General features: G+C 42.3%; 2 non-coding genes across 2 annotated transcripts; both read left to right on the top strand.

Moving 5' to 3' along the window:
• Positions 1–9,197: 9,197 nt before the first annotated feature.
• Positions 9,198–9,269, top strand: TRNAW-CCA (transfer RNA tryptophan (anticodon CCA)). The gene has a single exon. It is a non-coding gene; the product is annotated as a tRNA-Trp (tRNA).
• Positions 9,270–10,861: 1,592 nt separating this feature from the next.
• On the top strand, positions 10,862–10,933 carry TRNAW-CCA (transfer RNA tryptophan (anticodon CCA)). Its single transcript has one exon. It is a non-coding gene; the product is annotated as a tRNA-Trp (tRNA).
• The last annotated feature ends 5,329 nt before the right edge of the window (positions 10,934–16,262 follow it).

Below are 16,262 nucleotides of genomic sequence, written 5' to 3'. Positions count from 1 at the left end.
AGGATGGCGTATGCACAGCTGCAAACCTCTGAAGGACCCTGCATCTTGTTGTTCGGGGGACGTTGGAGGCACAAGCAGCTTCAAAAACTTGTCTGCTGCTATGACAAGGCTTTTTTGCCGCTGCTCTTTCAACCTGACGTAATTGCCTGTAGGAAAGAGTCCTCAATTTGCCCTTATCAGCACGCACACGTGTGTACTGTGAATCAGCTACATACTTCTTGATTGCCAAGACACTTCATCATGATCATCGCACAATGTTGATTGTAGTCATGCCTTGACCTAAACACTCCACAATTTGTTGCTTCTCAGCAGCCGACACATCCTTTTTCTTTCCCATTTTGGCAGAAAATGTAGGCTGCTTAATAATGTGAGAGAGCCTTCTTAAGTAGTCTTGCCTTTCATTGGACACACCTGCCAAACTAATTAGCACAGGTGTCTGCAATTGCTTACAGTGATATAAAGAGCCCTGACACACATCACCATCAATGAGTTTAACTGACAAACAAACAAATTCTTCCCTTATCACTCCTAAACACTTTTTGCATAATAATTTGGAACGCGGTGTACATGTGCTTTTCCACAAAACACCAGTGGTTCACGTAGTGAATCTTACAGTTCTAACTTGCCAACCGTGGTCTGTATGGAATTGTTCAATAAAGGGCCCAAAATTAAGATAACATAGATGGGAGAGGTCTCTATGAATAGGAATTCCTAAGTATTTGATACCCTGTGAGGGCCAGGCAAAGGGAAAGTTGGACTGGATGGAATCCTATATGGATTTAGGGAGGGAGACATCGAGGGCCTCAGACTTCGCTGCATTGATTTTAAAATTTTACCATGTAACAAAGTGATCTATTTCAGCCATAACAGCAGGGATGGATATATGTGATTGAGTGATATATACTAGGACATCATCAGCAAATAGAGAGCACTTGTACTCGGTGCCTCCCACCTCAATCCACCTAATATTGGGGTTATGGCGAATTGATGAGAGCAGGTGCTCCGTCACTAGGATGTATAAGAGAGGGGACAGAGGACATCCCTGCCTTGTCCCATTGGTGATTGTGAAAGGTGATGAAAATGTTCTGACGCACCCCCTGGGCCTTGGGACACCCGGAGCCGGACCCTTTTTGGTGGATGCTGGTGGTTGTAGTCTTCGTGGCGGCGATCCGGTTCCGTGGCTCAGGGCGGTCAAACCAGTGGCGGAACTATTTATGTGGTTTTGATGTTTAAATGTCCGACTACGCCACCCGTGGATTGCGGTCAGAGTGAACCGCCGCTACAGGGCAGACCGCTAAGGCTGGTGTTGTGGGTGCAGCAGAGCGTAGCATAACTCCCCACGGGAGGAGTATAGCCTCAGGGCAGTGTATGCGGAGGATGGGGGTGATGGTGCAGGGCAGCAGCAGTAACGACACGGAGTCAGTGATGCAGTTCAGGGCCTTTACTCACAGTTCTTATTATCCAGACCACGTCTGCAGGTAACGGCTGCCCACGTCGTACTGTGCTCACCAGGTGAGGGGCTCAGACAACTCCCAGATAACTTTGGAGCGCTTCACAGGACCCCCTTTGTGTGTCCTTTGTCTGGCCTTTCTTACCAACACTTCTGTCCGGCTGCCTCGGGCCTCCTCTTGGTAAACTTGGCGCCAGTTTCCCTGACCCTATGTGGTGCCTTTCTAGCGGGTGGAGCAAGGGGCTGCGCCACATAAAATGTCAGAGCCTCCGGTTTCTAGCTGAGGGTCGTTTCCTGCCTCCACTAGTTCGGGGACCGGTCTCCCCCTTTGGCCTGACCCCTCCACGCAGGTGGATCCGGGCGTGCGGTGGCGACTCGCCCGTCCGCACCCCTGGGATCCCTTCATTCCTCATTCCTGGAGCCTCCTCCGCTCCTCTTCCTTCCTTCTCCCTCTTGCAGGCCTGGGCCTCTGTTACTAGGCCCGCCTCCGGAGCAGAGCTCATGCAGAGCCCCTGCTCCCTGCCACTTCTGCTCAGACTTCTCTGCACTGAACTAAGATGGTGCCCACCTTTTATACTCCCTTCTCAATGCACCCAGGAACTGCTTCCTCCCTGCTCCTGCACTACAGGGTTCCCCTTCCTCAGTGTTCCCTCCCCCCACTCCAGCCAGGGACAGGGACTGTCGTGCCCATCTCAGGGGCATATTGGTCGCCCTGCCCCACGGCAATGTGGTGTAATGCATGCAGGTGTCGGGTCCTGATCCACACTCCATCCTTACCTGAGAGTGAGATATCACACCTCTGGGTGAGGTGCAATACGTCTGTAGCAACCGAGCCCTCAGGGTACTACAGTTCCATTTATCTTCAGCCTAGGTGACGTATTGCGATACAGGGCCGTGATTTTGGCTATAAAAGGGTCCCCTAGACCCCTACCCCAAGCTCTTTAAGAGAATCATATATGGCGTGCCAGGAGACTCTATGGAATGCTTTCTCAGCATCCAACGAGAGTATCTAATTACAAATTTTTAACTGCATCTAGCCCAGGAAATACTTTGTGCCTAGTAGCAGTGTCTGCTAGTCAGCGGATTATCCCGGCTGTTAAGCAAGCTACACCACCTGTAGTTTAGACACTTAATTTTTTCAAAGGAAATGCTTCGGGACCATGGGATACTTAGTGAAGAGCATCAGGAGGCACCCCAAGGCATAGGGGCTGGGACTGGCAGTAGGATGCCTTGCGGTGGACAGCCGAGCTCGATCCTTATAAAAGCTTTTTAACTGCAGCAGCTTTAGTGGACGCTACTGGAGCTGGAATTACCGCGGCTGCTGGCATGAGACTTGCCCTCCAATAGATCCTTGTAAATGGATTTAAAGTGTATTCATTCAAATTAGAGAGACAATTTAAATTAAAAAGCTTAGAGCTGCCTCCACCACAGGGGGGCTCGCTCGACCCACCAGCGGACAGGCACCAGTATTGGGAGAGGGGGGCTGGCCGTCAGGGTTCACCGCGGCTCTGGCACAAACCCGGCGACACGGAGGTGGCACGGGCAGGAGCGGACTGGCCGTGTCGGCTTCTCACTTTTTGGATTTTAGAAGGGCATGACATGCCTATATCTGTGTCTCCCCCTCCTTTTACTCCTCCACCTCTTTTATTTTCGCATGACTATATGTACTTGTCACTTTTCCATGTGTTAGTTATGTCTTCTGAGCAGTTTGTCAGCTTTTGGACACCTTTGAAGGTGTTTTCTATGTGTTTCTATGTGTTTTTGTTTGCCTGCCATTGGTTTTAATGGTGTTCGAAGGTGTTCGACGAACAGTTCGGCGAACACACGGGTGTTCGACGAACCGAACCGAACTCGAACACTACGGGGGTGGCTCAACACTACTTTCTAGTGCAATACAGATTCCTATTGCTGGGGAGTCATCTGAACAGATCCCGATAGCGGATACACTGAATATTTTAAATCAAGGGAGACCTTCTGATAAAACAAGTGGCATAAACCACATAAAACCCCCTATAAACAGAATGACATCCTTGGAATTATCTCCGATTTTGAATGAAAATAGTATCTTGATAAATCCTCAAACACAGAATGCAGTTGCATCTCAAACTAATAAAACGAAAATTACACATTTTTTTCACGTGGTCCCCGGACGCTGTCCAAAACGAAAAAGAAATTTAGGGGATGTAGAGGGAGTGGAAAAACCCGAGGCCTCAACAACAAAAATAGTCCAAATGCCGAAATTGAGACACAATCCAAATATAAAGAAAATGAAATCTTGCCAATGAACCAGAATACAAATTCCCTGCAGATAGAAACCCCTATCGGTTGTGGGGGTATTTTTAATATTTCTAGCTATGTGCTATCTGAAGCTGAACGATCCTTGTTAGTTCGAAGATTATCCTTCTGTCCAGCTGTCCCATTTAATAATTTCACTTTGTTCTGTGATTTAAATGAATTTATAAGGAAATTGACACTAAAAAGGCATTTTCTATTGGAAGATAAGAGAAAATCACATCCTATTAGTTGATGCTCAACAGTATCCCCCTCCATTCAAGAATCTAATATACCAGGCCCCCCATTACTGGACCCTTTCACTCATGTAAATGTGAAGGGGAAAAATAATTTTTATCCATTACATCACAAAGGTTCACACCTTGAAACTTTCCAACAATTAATTTTGAGGGACCTTAGGACATTCCCCCCAATTTCAAAAAAAGTTAATAACTTGAGCTACCAGGAGAAATGTGCATTAAAAACCCTTCAGGATAATAAAGAAATAATTATAAAGAGAGCAGATAAGGGAGGGGGGACTGTGATAATGAACAGGGGCTGGTACATCAAGGAGGGCCTCAGAATCTTAGACGACTCAAACTACTACGTGAAATTAGAAGCAGACCCATCTGTAACCATTTTTTTGGAGTACAAAGGACTTGTAGCAGGCGCCTCTACAGCTGGCTTCCTCAATAAAAAAGAAAAATCCTTTTTAGACATTAAAAAATTCAAAGTCCCTTATTTTTATTTTTTACCCAAAATTCATAAAGATAAATTTAATCCCCCTGGACGCCCTATTATTTCTGGTATTAATTCTATCACATCCAACTTATCCCACTATATTGATCTTTTTTTACAGAAGTACGTTTTATCCCTAGATTCTCATTTAAAGGATTCTACACATTTAATTAGACTATTGAGAGAATTACCCCCTCTTCCAGGCTGTCTCCTTATTACACTCGATATAAGCTCTCTTTATTCCAATATCACACATGTATTGGGCTTACAGGCAATTAAAAAATTCCTAGATGAGGACCCAAACTTACAAGATCCTCAAAAAAACTTTTTATTGAGGGGTATAACTTTCATTCTTGAGAACAATGTATTTTCTTTTGAGGGGGTGATGTATCGGCAGCTGAGGGGCTGCGCGATGGGGACGAGGTTTGCCCCCAGTTATGCAAATCTATATATGGGGGCATTCGAGTCTATCCACATCGCGCAATCCCTCGGCGCCGATAAACCCATCGTTATGTACCGCCGCTTTATAGATGATCTGTTTATAATATGGAGGGGAAATACTGTGGAGGCTGCCAAATTTATTGATGAATTAAACTCTAACGACTGGGGTCTTTCCTTTACCTCTACCATATCTGAGAGTAATATTCAATATCTTGACCTTCAGATAAATATAGACAATTCGGGTAAAATATCCACATCTACCCACTTTAAGGAAGTGGATGTAAACAGCTATCTTGAATTTGACAGTGGCCATCTACCCAGCTGGATTAGAAATATTCCATATGGTCAATATTGGCGTGTCAGAAAAAATTGTACACATGATTCAGATTTTTTTCTGGAATCTAAGGTTTTACAAAAACGTTTTAGAGCTAATGGATACCCCCAGAAATTATTAAAGGATGCTTTCTCCAAAACTAGATCCCTATCACAGAACCTGTGTATCAACAAATCCAAGAATACCAGCCAAGAGCCATACAACGATTTCAGTTTAAATCTGATTACTACTTATGGTAAACCTACGCAAGTGTTATCCAGTTTGTTAAAAAAATACTGGTTCATTTTAAGTAATGATCCAATATTAACTGGTCATTTACCTGAATTTCCTCATGTCATATATCTAGGAAACTATATAGCCCCTAGCAATACAACAATTGGTAGAAGACCGAACCATTTAAATTCAGCTCCTATGAGCAATAATGGATGTTATAAATGTAACGTCCCTAAATGCTTATGCTGTCAATCCATTGATAACGGAGCTAAAACATTCGTCTCTGCGGTCACTGGAGAGATATATCCCATTCGCTTTAGACTTACATGTCAGTCCTCATATGTGATATATCTGCTCCAGTGCACCTGCGGCCTGCAATACATTGGCCGCACTATCCAGGAAATGCACTCAAGATTAAATAAACATCGCCAAAACATTAGAAAAGGCTTTCCCCTACATAGTGTTTCTAATCATTTCCTAAAAGAACATCAAAAAAATCCTAATAACCTAAAACTAACTATCATTGATCATATAGTTGATACACACCCTGATAGACTAAATCGTCTCATTACACGTGAAAATTATTGGATTTTCAAAATGGGAACCTTGTCTCCTGAAGGTTTGAACCTTAATATAGAGAAGACAACTTTTTAAATAATTGTTTTCATATTTTAGCAAATTTATTATATATATCTTTCATATGGAGGAGGAGGGGGGAGGAGAGAGAGAAGGAGGGAAGAGGAGAAAGGAGAGAGGGAGGGGAGGAGGGAGGAGAGAGAGAAGGGAGAAGAAATTTGGAAGGGGAAAAAAAATATATTTTTTTTTTTTTTCTCTTTCCTTTCTTCGTCTACTTTTCCTAATTATAATGATAGAAACTGATTGTAATTTTATAACTTTATATTTATACATTGTTTTATGTTGTATGTAAAAATTATTATTATTATTATTTTTTTTTTTATAATCTATAATATAGAGTGGTAGATGACAATATATCCTATGAAGTATTATGATTATAGGATTCACAAGTTTTGATACAGCGAATCCTTTTTATAAGAACCCTATATGCTTCATTAAGCATTAATTTATAACAATCCTTTTTACTCTATTGAGCATATATGAACTCAAGGGGTTAATATAGAGGTATTACTCTGTATCTGGCCCTGCCCCTTTTAAGTAATTGTATACCTAGTCAAATGTATATAAGGATCAATTGTTTGCTGCTTGTCACACCTGATGAAGGTGGCTGTGTCCACCGAAACGCGTTGTGTGTATTAATAAATCAGTCCTTTTAATATTTTTGCCCTGTTATTGGCGCTCTGGTACCGCTATTCATATTCACTGATTGTCCTTTTTCCCCCTGTTGGGGTGCGGTAGAGCTGCCTTTAATCTATTGTCCTTTCACCTGTGGGAACAATTTAATTAGAATTACTACCCTGGTTTTCCAAGCTGCGCTGCCCTAACCCCTCCGGAACGCTGCCGGGGGTGTTGGTGAAGCTGGGCATCCATCTCGGCGTTACATGCTACTAACCTGACCACTTGGTCCACCACCGAGAGATCAGGATCTGTGAACGCCACTGGAAATAGATGACAGCCACCAACACAGCGGAGCTTGTGGAGCTTTACACTGTTGTTGTGCAGAGGTGCACAACTTCATAAGGTTAGTAGCCATTCCCACACCCCTCTACAAATTGCAATACTGAGTCACCATTGCGCCTTGTTCTCTCCTCTCTTTACAAATGTATGAGGCAGTGACACACACTGAGTGCACTACAACCAGACGTGGTTGAAGCACACACTACAGGGTGAGCTGCACTCACACACCAGACCTTGCAGACAGCGGTGAACAGCAGAGAACTGTGCACTAGCGCTGCAAGGCACAGCGATTTATAAAGTAGCTTGGGTAAAGCAGAATAGACCAAATAGGTAGCTAAAACTGTCCCTCAGAACAACAGCGTCCTATCCCTAACTGAATTCACAGCAGAGTGAGCTCAAAATGGCGGCGGCGGCTTTTATAGTGCATCATGACATCATTTCAGCAGCCAATCACAGCCATGCCATTAGTTAAGATGCCTACATGCCTAACAGGATGTGCCCACACTTCTTAGGATCCTCATTGGCTGAATAAAATGAAAATGGCTCATTGCATTATGGGAACTTCCGATTCCGGTATACGATATTGCAAAAGTATCGGAATTCCGATACCGCGAATATCGGCCGATACCCAATATTTCAGTATCAGAATGCTCAACACTAGTCGTGGCACAGCGGTAGCACATCTGACTCCAAATCAGAAGGTTGTGTGTTCAAATTACATCAAGGTCAAAACAATTTTTCAAAACTTAACCCATGTCTGGATTAAAACTGAAATTGGAAACTATGTGGCTATCAGTCAGCGCAGTGTCTAAAAAAGAGTCTTTTAGCTAAATGTTATAGATTAATATATTATCAACAAAACTTTGATGAGAAAAATCATCGGGAAATGAAATTAAAACGTTGAATGTTTAAGGCACGTCGGGATCTTCTTTCACTTTGATCATAGCATTGTCATCTTTGAATCCATAAGAAAAAAGGGTTCTTTACTAGATTCTAAATTTTAAACTGGAAAACCCTGCATTCCCAATATCAAGATTTTCATTCGTCCTTGTTTATGTCTTTTTCAGTCTGTAAGTAATAGTAGCAAATTTCGTGGTGTGCCTCGATTTCTTCATGCACTTTATAAGTGAGTTATATTATGGGCGGAAAGTTACTTTTCCTAAGACATCATGGCGCAACAGTAGCGCGTTTGACTCCAGATCAGAAAGCTGCGTATTCAAATCACGTCAGGGTCAAAAACCTTTTTCATAACTTAACCCATGTCTGGATTGAAATTGAAGCTGTGTTGCTATCTGTCAACACAGTGTCTATAAAAGTGTCTTTTAGTTAAAAGCTATAAATTAATATCTTATAAACAATTCTTTGATGAGAAAAATCATCGGGAAGCGAAGTCAAAACATTGAATATTTAAGTCACGTCAGGATCTCCTTTCAATTTCATCATAGCATTGTCATCTTTGAAATCATAAGAAAAAAGTGTTCATTACTAGTTTCTAAATTTTAAACTAGAAATCCCTGCATTCCCAATATCAAGATGTTCATTCATCCTTGTTTATGTCTTTTTCAGTCTGTGAGCAAAAGTAGCAAATTTCAAGAAGGTGTGCCACGATTTCTTCATGCACTTTTCATGTGAATTATGGGCGGAAAGTTTCTTATCATATGATGTCGTGGCACAACGGTAGCGCATCTGACTCCATGTCAGAAGATTGCATGTGCAAATCACGTCGGGGTCAGAAAACTTTTTCATAACTTAACCCATGTCTGGATTAAAATTGAAACTGTGTTGCTGTCTGTCAGCGCAGTGTCTAAAAAAGTGTCTTTTAGTTGATTGTTATAGATTAATATATTATCAACAATACTTTGATGAGAAAAGTCATCGGGAAACAAAATTAAAATTTTGAATATTTAAGGCACGTCGGGATCTCCTTTCACTTTGATCATAGCATTGTCATCTTTGGATCCATAAGGAAAAAGGGTTCTTTACTAGATTCTAAATTTTAAACTGGAAAACCCTACATTCCCAATATCAAGATGTTCATTCATCCTTGTTTATGTCTTTTTTAGTCTGTAAGCAAAAGTAGCAAATTTCGAGAAGGTGTGCCACGATTTCTTCATGCACTTTTCATGTGAATTAAGAGCGGAAAGTTTATTTTCATATGATCTTGTGGTGCAACGGTAGCGCATCTGACTCCAGATCAGAAGGTTGCGTGTTCAAATCACGCTGGGGTCAAAAAACATTTCCTTAACTTAACCCATGTCTGGAATAAAATTGAAACTGTGTTGGTATCCATCAGCACAGTGTCTGAAAAAGTGTCTTTTAGTTGTATGTTATAGATTAATATCTTACATACAATTCTTTCATGAGAAAAATCATTGGGAAACGAAATCAAAACATTGAATATTTAAGGCACGTCGGGTTCTCCTTTCACTTTGATCATAGCATTGTCATCTTTGAATCCATAAGAAAAAAGGGTTCTTTACTAGATTCTAAATTTTAAACTAGAAATCCCTGCACTCCCAATATCAAGATGTTCATTCATCCTTGTTTATGTCTTTTTCAGTCTGTAAGTAAAAGTAGCAAATTTCGAGGTGTGCCACGATTTCTTCATGCACTTTTCATGTGAATTATGGGCGGAAAGTTTCTTATCATATGATGTCGTGGCACAACAGTAGCGCGTCTGACTCCAGGTCAGAAGATTGCATGTGCAAATCACGTCGGGGTCAGAAAACTTATTCATATCTTAACCCATGTCTGGATTAAAATTGAAACTGTGTTGCTGTCTGTCAGCGCAGTGTCTAAAAAAGTGTCTTTTAGTTGATTGTTATAGATTAATATATTATCAACAATACTTTGATGAGAAAAGTCATCGGGAAACAAAATTAAAATGTTGAATATTTAAGGCACGTCGGGATCTCCTTTCACTTTGATCATAGCATTGTCATCTTTGGATCCATAAGGAAAAAGGGTTCTTTACTAGATTCTAAATTTTAAACTGGAAAACCCTACATTCCCAATATCAAGATGTTCATTCGTCCTTGTTTATGTTTTTTCAGTCTGTAAGTAAAAGTAGCAAATTTCGAGAAGGTGTGCCACGATTTCTTGATGCACTTTTAAAGTAAGTCATATTATGGGCGGAAAGCCACTTTTCATATGACCTCGTGGCGCAATGGTAGTGCATCTGACTCCAGATCAGAAGGTTGGGTTTTCAAATCACATCAGGTTCTAAATAGTTTTTTCATATCTTAACCCATGTCTGGATTAAAATTTAAACTGTTTTGCTATCTTTCAGCACAGTGTCTAAAAAAGTGTGTTTTAGTTGAATGTTATAGTTTAATATCTTATCAACAATTCTTTGATGAGAAAAATCATTGGGAAATCAAAACATTGAATATTTAATGCACTTCGGTGTCTCTTTTCACTTTGACCATAGCATTGTCATCTCTGATTCCATAAGAAAAAAGGGATCATTACTAGATTCTAAATTTTAAACTTGAAATCTAATATATTATCACAATGCTTTGATGAGAAAAATCATCGGGAAACAAAATCAAAACATTGAATATTTAATGCACTTCGGGATCTCTTTTCACTTTGATCATAGCATTGTCATCTTTGAAACCATAAGAAAAAAGTGTTCATTACTAGATTCTACATTTTAAACTGGAAATCCCTGCATTCCCAATATCAAGATGTTCATTTGTCCTTGTTTGTGTCTTTTTCAGTCTGTAAGTAAAAGTAGAAAATTTCGAGAAGGTGTGCCACGATTTCTTCATGCACTTTTTAAGTGAGTTATATTATGGGCGGAAAGTTTCTTTTCATATGACCTTGTGGCGCAACGGTAGCACGTCTGACTCCAGATCAGAAGATTGCGTGTTCAAATCACGCCAGGGTCAAGCAACTTTTTCATTGCTTAACCCATGTCTGGATTAAAATTGAAACTGTGTTGCTATCTGTCAGCGCAGTGTCTAAAAAAGTGTCTTTTAGTTGAATGTTATAGATTAATATGTTACAAACAATTCTTTGATGAGAAAAATTATCGGGGAACAAAATCAAAACATTAAATATTTTAGGCACGACGGCATTAGAGATGAGCGTTGTTCAACTTGAACTGTTCGCCAATCTCAAATTCGAGCTGTTTTGGGCGGTGTTCGAGCCGTTCGGCGAACCCGAACTATTTGAGAAAAATTCGGCTGTTCGAGGTTATGTTCGATAACTGTTCGTGCACCAAAATCATAACTGGATTTTTTCTCAGTAATGATGAAAATTAATGTTAATACGCAGTTTGAGTGTACAGCTGGGTGGGGGGAGGGGCAGGGGATGGATCTCTGCAGGAATAATGAAGATCTCCATTTTTTTTTCTCTTTCCCGCATTTACAGTGGGGAGGTGCAATCTGTCAGCCTATCAGCAGCGCACACACAGAGCGAAGTGCTTTTTTTCACACAAGCAAGGGCATGTGTCATTGGCAGTGTATGTCACATGTCCTTGCCCTATAAGACCCAGCCATTTTCCCCGTCGCCACCATTTTCTCACTGCTGCAGCTGCGTGTTAGACAGCACCGCTGTTGCTGTGTGCGCTATACCTTGTTAATTTCAAGCCAATTTTCGCACAAATCTACAGATAGCTTGGGAGTAGGGAATAGTTGTGATTGCAGTCCTTTTAAGGACTAGGTTACAGCGTTTCCTACGACTTTTATCAGGCAGGTCTGTGCTCTTAAATAGATAGATTGTGGGAGTAAAGACTAATTGTAATTGCAGTCCTTTTCAGGACTAGGTTACATCAGTTCCCATCAGTTTTTGCCAGGCAGGTCTGTGCCAGTGCTGTGCAAGTTTTTTTCACAGCATTTGGCTGAATCTAGCAAAGCTAATCCTTTTTGGCCTATTGCAGAGTGTGTTAGTCAGTGGAGTAGCCTATCTGTGTTGCAAGCTACACCACCTGTGTATAGAATAACAATTTTTTTACTGCACCTAGTGAAGTAAAATCTTTTGGGCATAGCATCACTCTATTAGTCCATCTATACTGACCTCCATCAGGTTGAAAATTGAATATAATTTTTTTCTGCATCTAGCTCTGAAAAAATATTTGGGCTTCTAGCAGTGTGTGGGACTTGTTCTATTAGTCCATCTATACTGACCTCCATCAGGTTGCAAACTGAATAAAAATTTTTTCTGCATCTAGCTCTGAAAAAATATTTGGGCTTCTAGCAGTGTGTGGGTCTTGTTCTATTAGTCCATCTATACTGACCTCCATCAGGTTGCAAATTCAAAATAATTTTTTTGTCTGCATCTAACTCAGAAAAAATATTTGGGCTTCTAGCAGTGTGTGGGACTTTCTCTATTAGTCCATCTATACTGACCTCCATCATTTTGCAAATTAAAAATATTTTTTATCTGCATCTACCTCTGAAAAAATATTTGGGCTTCTAGCTGTGTGTGGGACTTGTTCTATTAGTCCATCTATACTGACCTCCATCAGGTTGCAAATTGAATATAATTTTTTTCTACATCTAGCTCTGAAAAAATATTTGGGCTTCTAGCAGTGTGTGGGACTTGTTCTATTAGTCCATCTATACTGACCTCCATCAGGTTGCAAACTGAATATAATTTTTTTCTGCATCTAGCTCTGAAAAAATATTTGGGCTTCTAGCAGTGTGTGGGTCTTGTTCTATTAGTCCATCTATACTGACCTCCATCAGGTTGCAAATTCAAAATTATTTTTTTGTCTGCATCTAGCTCAGAAAAAATATTTGGGCTTCTATCAGTGTGTGGGACTTTCTCTATTAGTCCATTTATACTGACCTCCATCAGGTTGCAAATTAAAAATAATTTTTATCTGCATCTACCTCTGAAAAAATATCTGGGCTTCTAGCTGTGTGTGGTACTTGTTCTATTAGTCCATCTATACTGACCTCCTTCAGGTTGCAAACTGAATATAATTTTTTTCTGCATCTACCTCTGAAAAAATATTTGGGCTTCTAGCTGTGTGTGGGACTTGTTCTATTAGTCCATCTATACTGACCTCCATTAGGTTGCAAACTGAATATAATTTTTTTCTGCATCTAGCTCTGAAAAAATATTTGGGCTTCTAGCAGTGTATGGGACTTTCTCTATTAGTCCACCTATACTGACCTCCATCAGGTTGCAAATTCAAAATAATTTTTGTCTGCATCTAGCTCTGAAAAAATATTTGGCCTTCTAGCAGTGTGTGGGACTTTCTCTATTAGTCCATCTATACTGACCTCCATCAGGTTGCAAACTGAATATATTTTTTTTCTGCATCTACCTCTGAAAAAATATTTTGGCTTCTAGCTGTATGTGGAACTTGTTCTATTAGTCCATCTATACTGACCTCCATCAGGTTGCAAACTGAATATAATTTTTTTCTGCATCTACCTTTGAAAAAATATTTGGGCTTCTAGCTGTGTGTGGGACTTGTTCTATTAGTCCATCTATACTGACCTCCATCAGGTTGCAAACTGAACACAATTTTTTTCTGCATCTACCTCTGAAAAAATATTTGTGCTTCTAGCTTTGTGTGGGACTTGTTCTATTAGTCCATCTATACTGACCTCCATCAGGTTGCAAATTGAATATAATTTTTTTCTGCATCTAACCCAGCCAATAGTTTTGGCCTAATACCACAGTTTGGCCACTCAGCTCTGCTTGGTTCCCATCCATTGTTTTTTTGTGCAAACAACTCCAGAGTTGTGAATTAGTTAACCACCAAAATGAGTGGAAAAAGGCCTGCTGCTGGTGGAAAGGGGAATAGGCGTGTTGGGAAGGGGAAAAAAGGTTGTGTCCGTGGGGTAGGTGTTAAAGCAACAGTAACATCTGCAGAAGAAAGACCATCTTCCAGCCAAACTAAAATGTCTACTTCTTTTAGCGGACAATGTGATAAGATCCCTTTCTTACGGCCACGCCAATCGCTACAAATTCCAGATGAGGCACAAAAACAGCAGGTGCTTCAACGGATATCAAGTGCTCCTTTAAGTGGGATCTCCTCCACATCAACTTCAACATCACAAATACTCCAGCCCTCAAAGGTGTCACCCCAATTGCACTTGCTTCCTCACAGCTCCCAAATCTCCAGCTGCCCGTCTGAGTATGAGGTAGAACAGATGGTTGAGTCTGCAGAGCTGTTTACTCATACTATAGCCTGGGAATCAGAGGTCGACTCCAGCGCTTCGGTGAATCCAGACGAGGAAATGATCTGCACTGATGCCCAGAATCTTTATAAGTCGGATCCAGGACCAGACGCAGAAGGTTCTGACCATAATGTAGACCCTCATTCCCAAACTGTAACTCCTGTTGGTGGAGACAATGAAGAAGACGATGATGAGACTCAAATACCTGATTGGAGCGACAACTTTAGTTTTTTGTCAGGGCAGGAACAGGTTGGCTCTGAGGACGACGGGTGTGATAACGCACAGGGTGATGATGATGAGGTTGGAGATCCCAGTTACTGTCAACCCACAGTCAGCCAAGAGATGAGGTCAGCAGAGGAGGTGGAGGAAGATGCTAGTGACGACGAGGTCAGGTTGCGCCTTCCTGGACAGAGACGTAGTACTGGAAGCACGTCAACAACTGCATCCTCAAACACAACTCTGCCTCTCACCACAAGTCGTGGTGGCTCTTCAGGTCGCATGGGTGCTAAGCCTTGCATAGCCTGGGCATTTTTTCAGATCGATAAAGATGACCCAACTCGTGTTATCTGTAACATTTGTCAGCAAAATCTAAGTAGACCCCAAAAAATACATAGTTTGAGTACTTCATGCCTGAACCGGCACATGGACATGAAGCATAAGTTGCAGTTGGAAGCTCACTGTGCTACAATGCGGCCTAGCCGGCCGAGCCAACCACCGTCTGCCATATCTTGTGCATCCGCGGCCTCTTCATCCTCTGTGACTGGGGGGACAGCAGTCACACCTGTTTTGGGGCGTAGACCTGCCACCTCTTTACCCGCAACAGCCAGCTTGATTGGGAGGTCATCATTTTCTTTGGAGGTGGTAACACCAGCTGGTGTTGAGCGCTGTCCGACATTGATAGCACCACCTTTGGATCAAGGCAACCTAACATGTCCGCCTGCATCTTCCTCATAGACCGGCAGTTTGCCGGGGACAATCTTATGAACCCCGTCTAAGCACAATAGCCAGCCCTCGGTCCCTCAGATGTGGACAAGTAAAAGACCATTTCCTCCTAGCCATGAGAAAGCTAAGAGGTTGAATTTCACCATCTTCAAGCTCTTGGCTACAGAAATGCTGCCTTTCCGCCTGGTGGACACAGAGGATTTTTGAGACCTTATGTCCGTCGCAGTGCCCCAGTACCAGATGCCCAGTCGGCACTACTTCACAAAGAAAGGTGTGCCTGCGCTCCACCAGCATGTCGCACACAACATCACCGCTTCTTTGAGAATCTCTGTATGTGACAGGGTGCATTTCACCACAGACACTTGGACGAGTAGGCATGGACAGGGGCGTTACATGTCGCTGACTGGGCACTGGGTAACTATGGTGACAGCAGGACAAGGGGCTGCTGTCCAAGTTTTGCCGTCTCCACGAGTTGTGCGTCAATCCTCTATGTCAAAGTTCCTCCACTGCTTCTGCCTCCTCAACCTCCTCTCGGTCCTCCACCTGCACCCAAAGCCTGTCTGGTCATGCCACAAGCTTTCTAACTGCGCAGAAGGGATCCTGCACACCTCCTTACTATGATGGCAGTAGGGCTCAACGTCATCAGGCGGTTTTTACTTTGAAATGTCTGGGAAATGTGAGTCACACAGCTGAGGAGTTGTGGTCAGCTCTGGAGAACCAATTTCATGAATGGTTGTCTCCACTGGACCTGAAACCAGGGAAGGCCGTGTGCGACAATGCTGCAAACCTGGGTGCGGCCCTTCGCCGGGGCAATGTCACACACGTGCCTTGTATGGCTCACGTGTTGAACCTGGTTGTCCAGCAATTTTTAGCCCACTATCCCGGACTAGATGGCCTTCTGCAGAGGGCACGGTCGCTGTGTGCTCACTTACGCCGTTCGCATCCCACAGCTCAGCGACTTACATCTCTACAGAAGGCATTGGGCCTGCCACTTCACCGGCTAAAATGCGATATGCCTACCCGGTGGAATTCAACTCTGCACATGTTGCAGCGACTGTGGCAGCACCGACAAGCCCTGGTGCAATACGTTCTGACGTATAGCCTGGGCCAACGAGATCCAGAGGTGGGGCAAATCACG

This window comes from Phyllobates terribilis, unplaced genomic scaffold (assembly GCF_046119375.1).
Source record: "Phyllobates terribilis strain yellow unplaced genomic scaffold, ASM4611937v1 Scaffold_11__3_contigs__length_659146591, whole genome shotgun sequence".
Classification (NCBI taxonomy): domain Eukaryota; kingdom Metazoa; phylum Chordata; class Amphibia; order Anura; family Dendrobatidae; genus Phyllobates; species Phyllobates terribilis.
The sequence above is the reverse complement of the archived record's forward strand: the minus strand, read 5'-3'. Positions and strand labels throughout refer to the sequence as shown.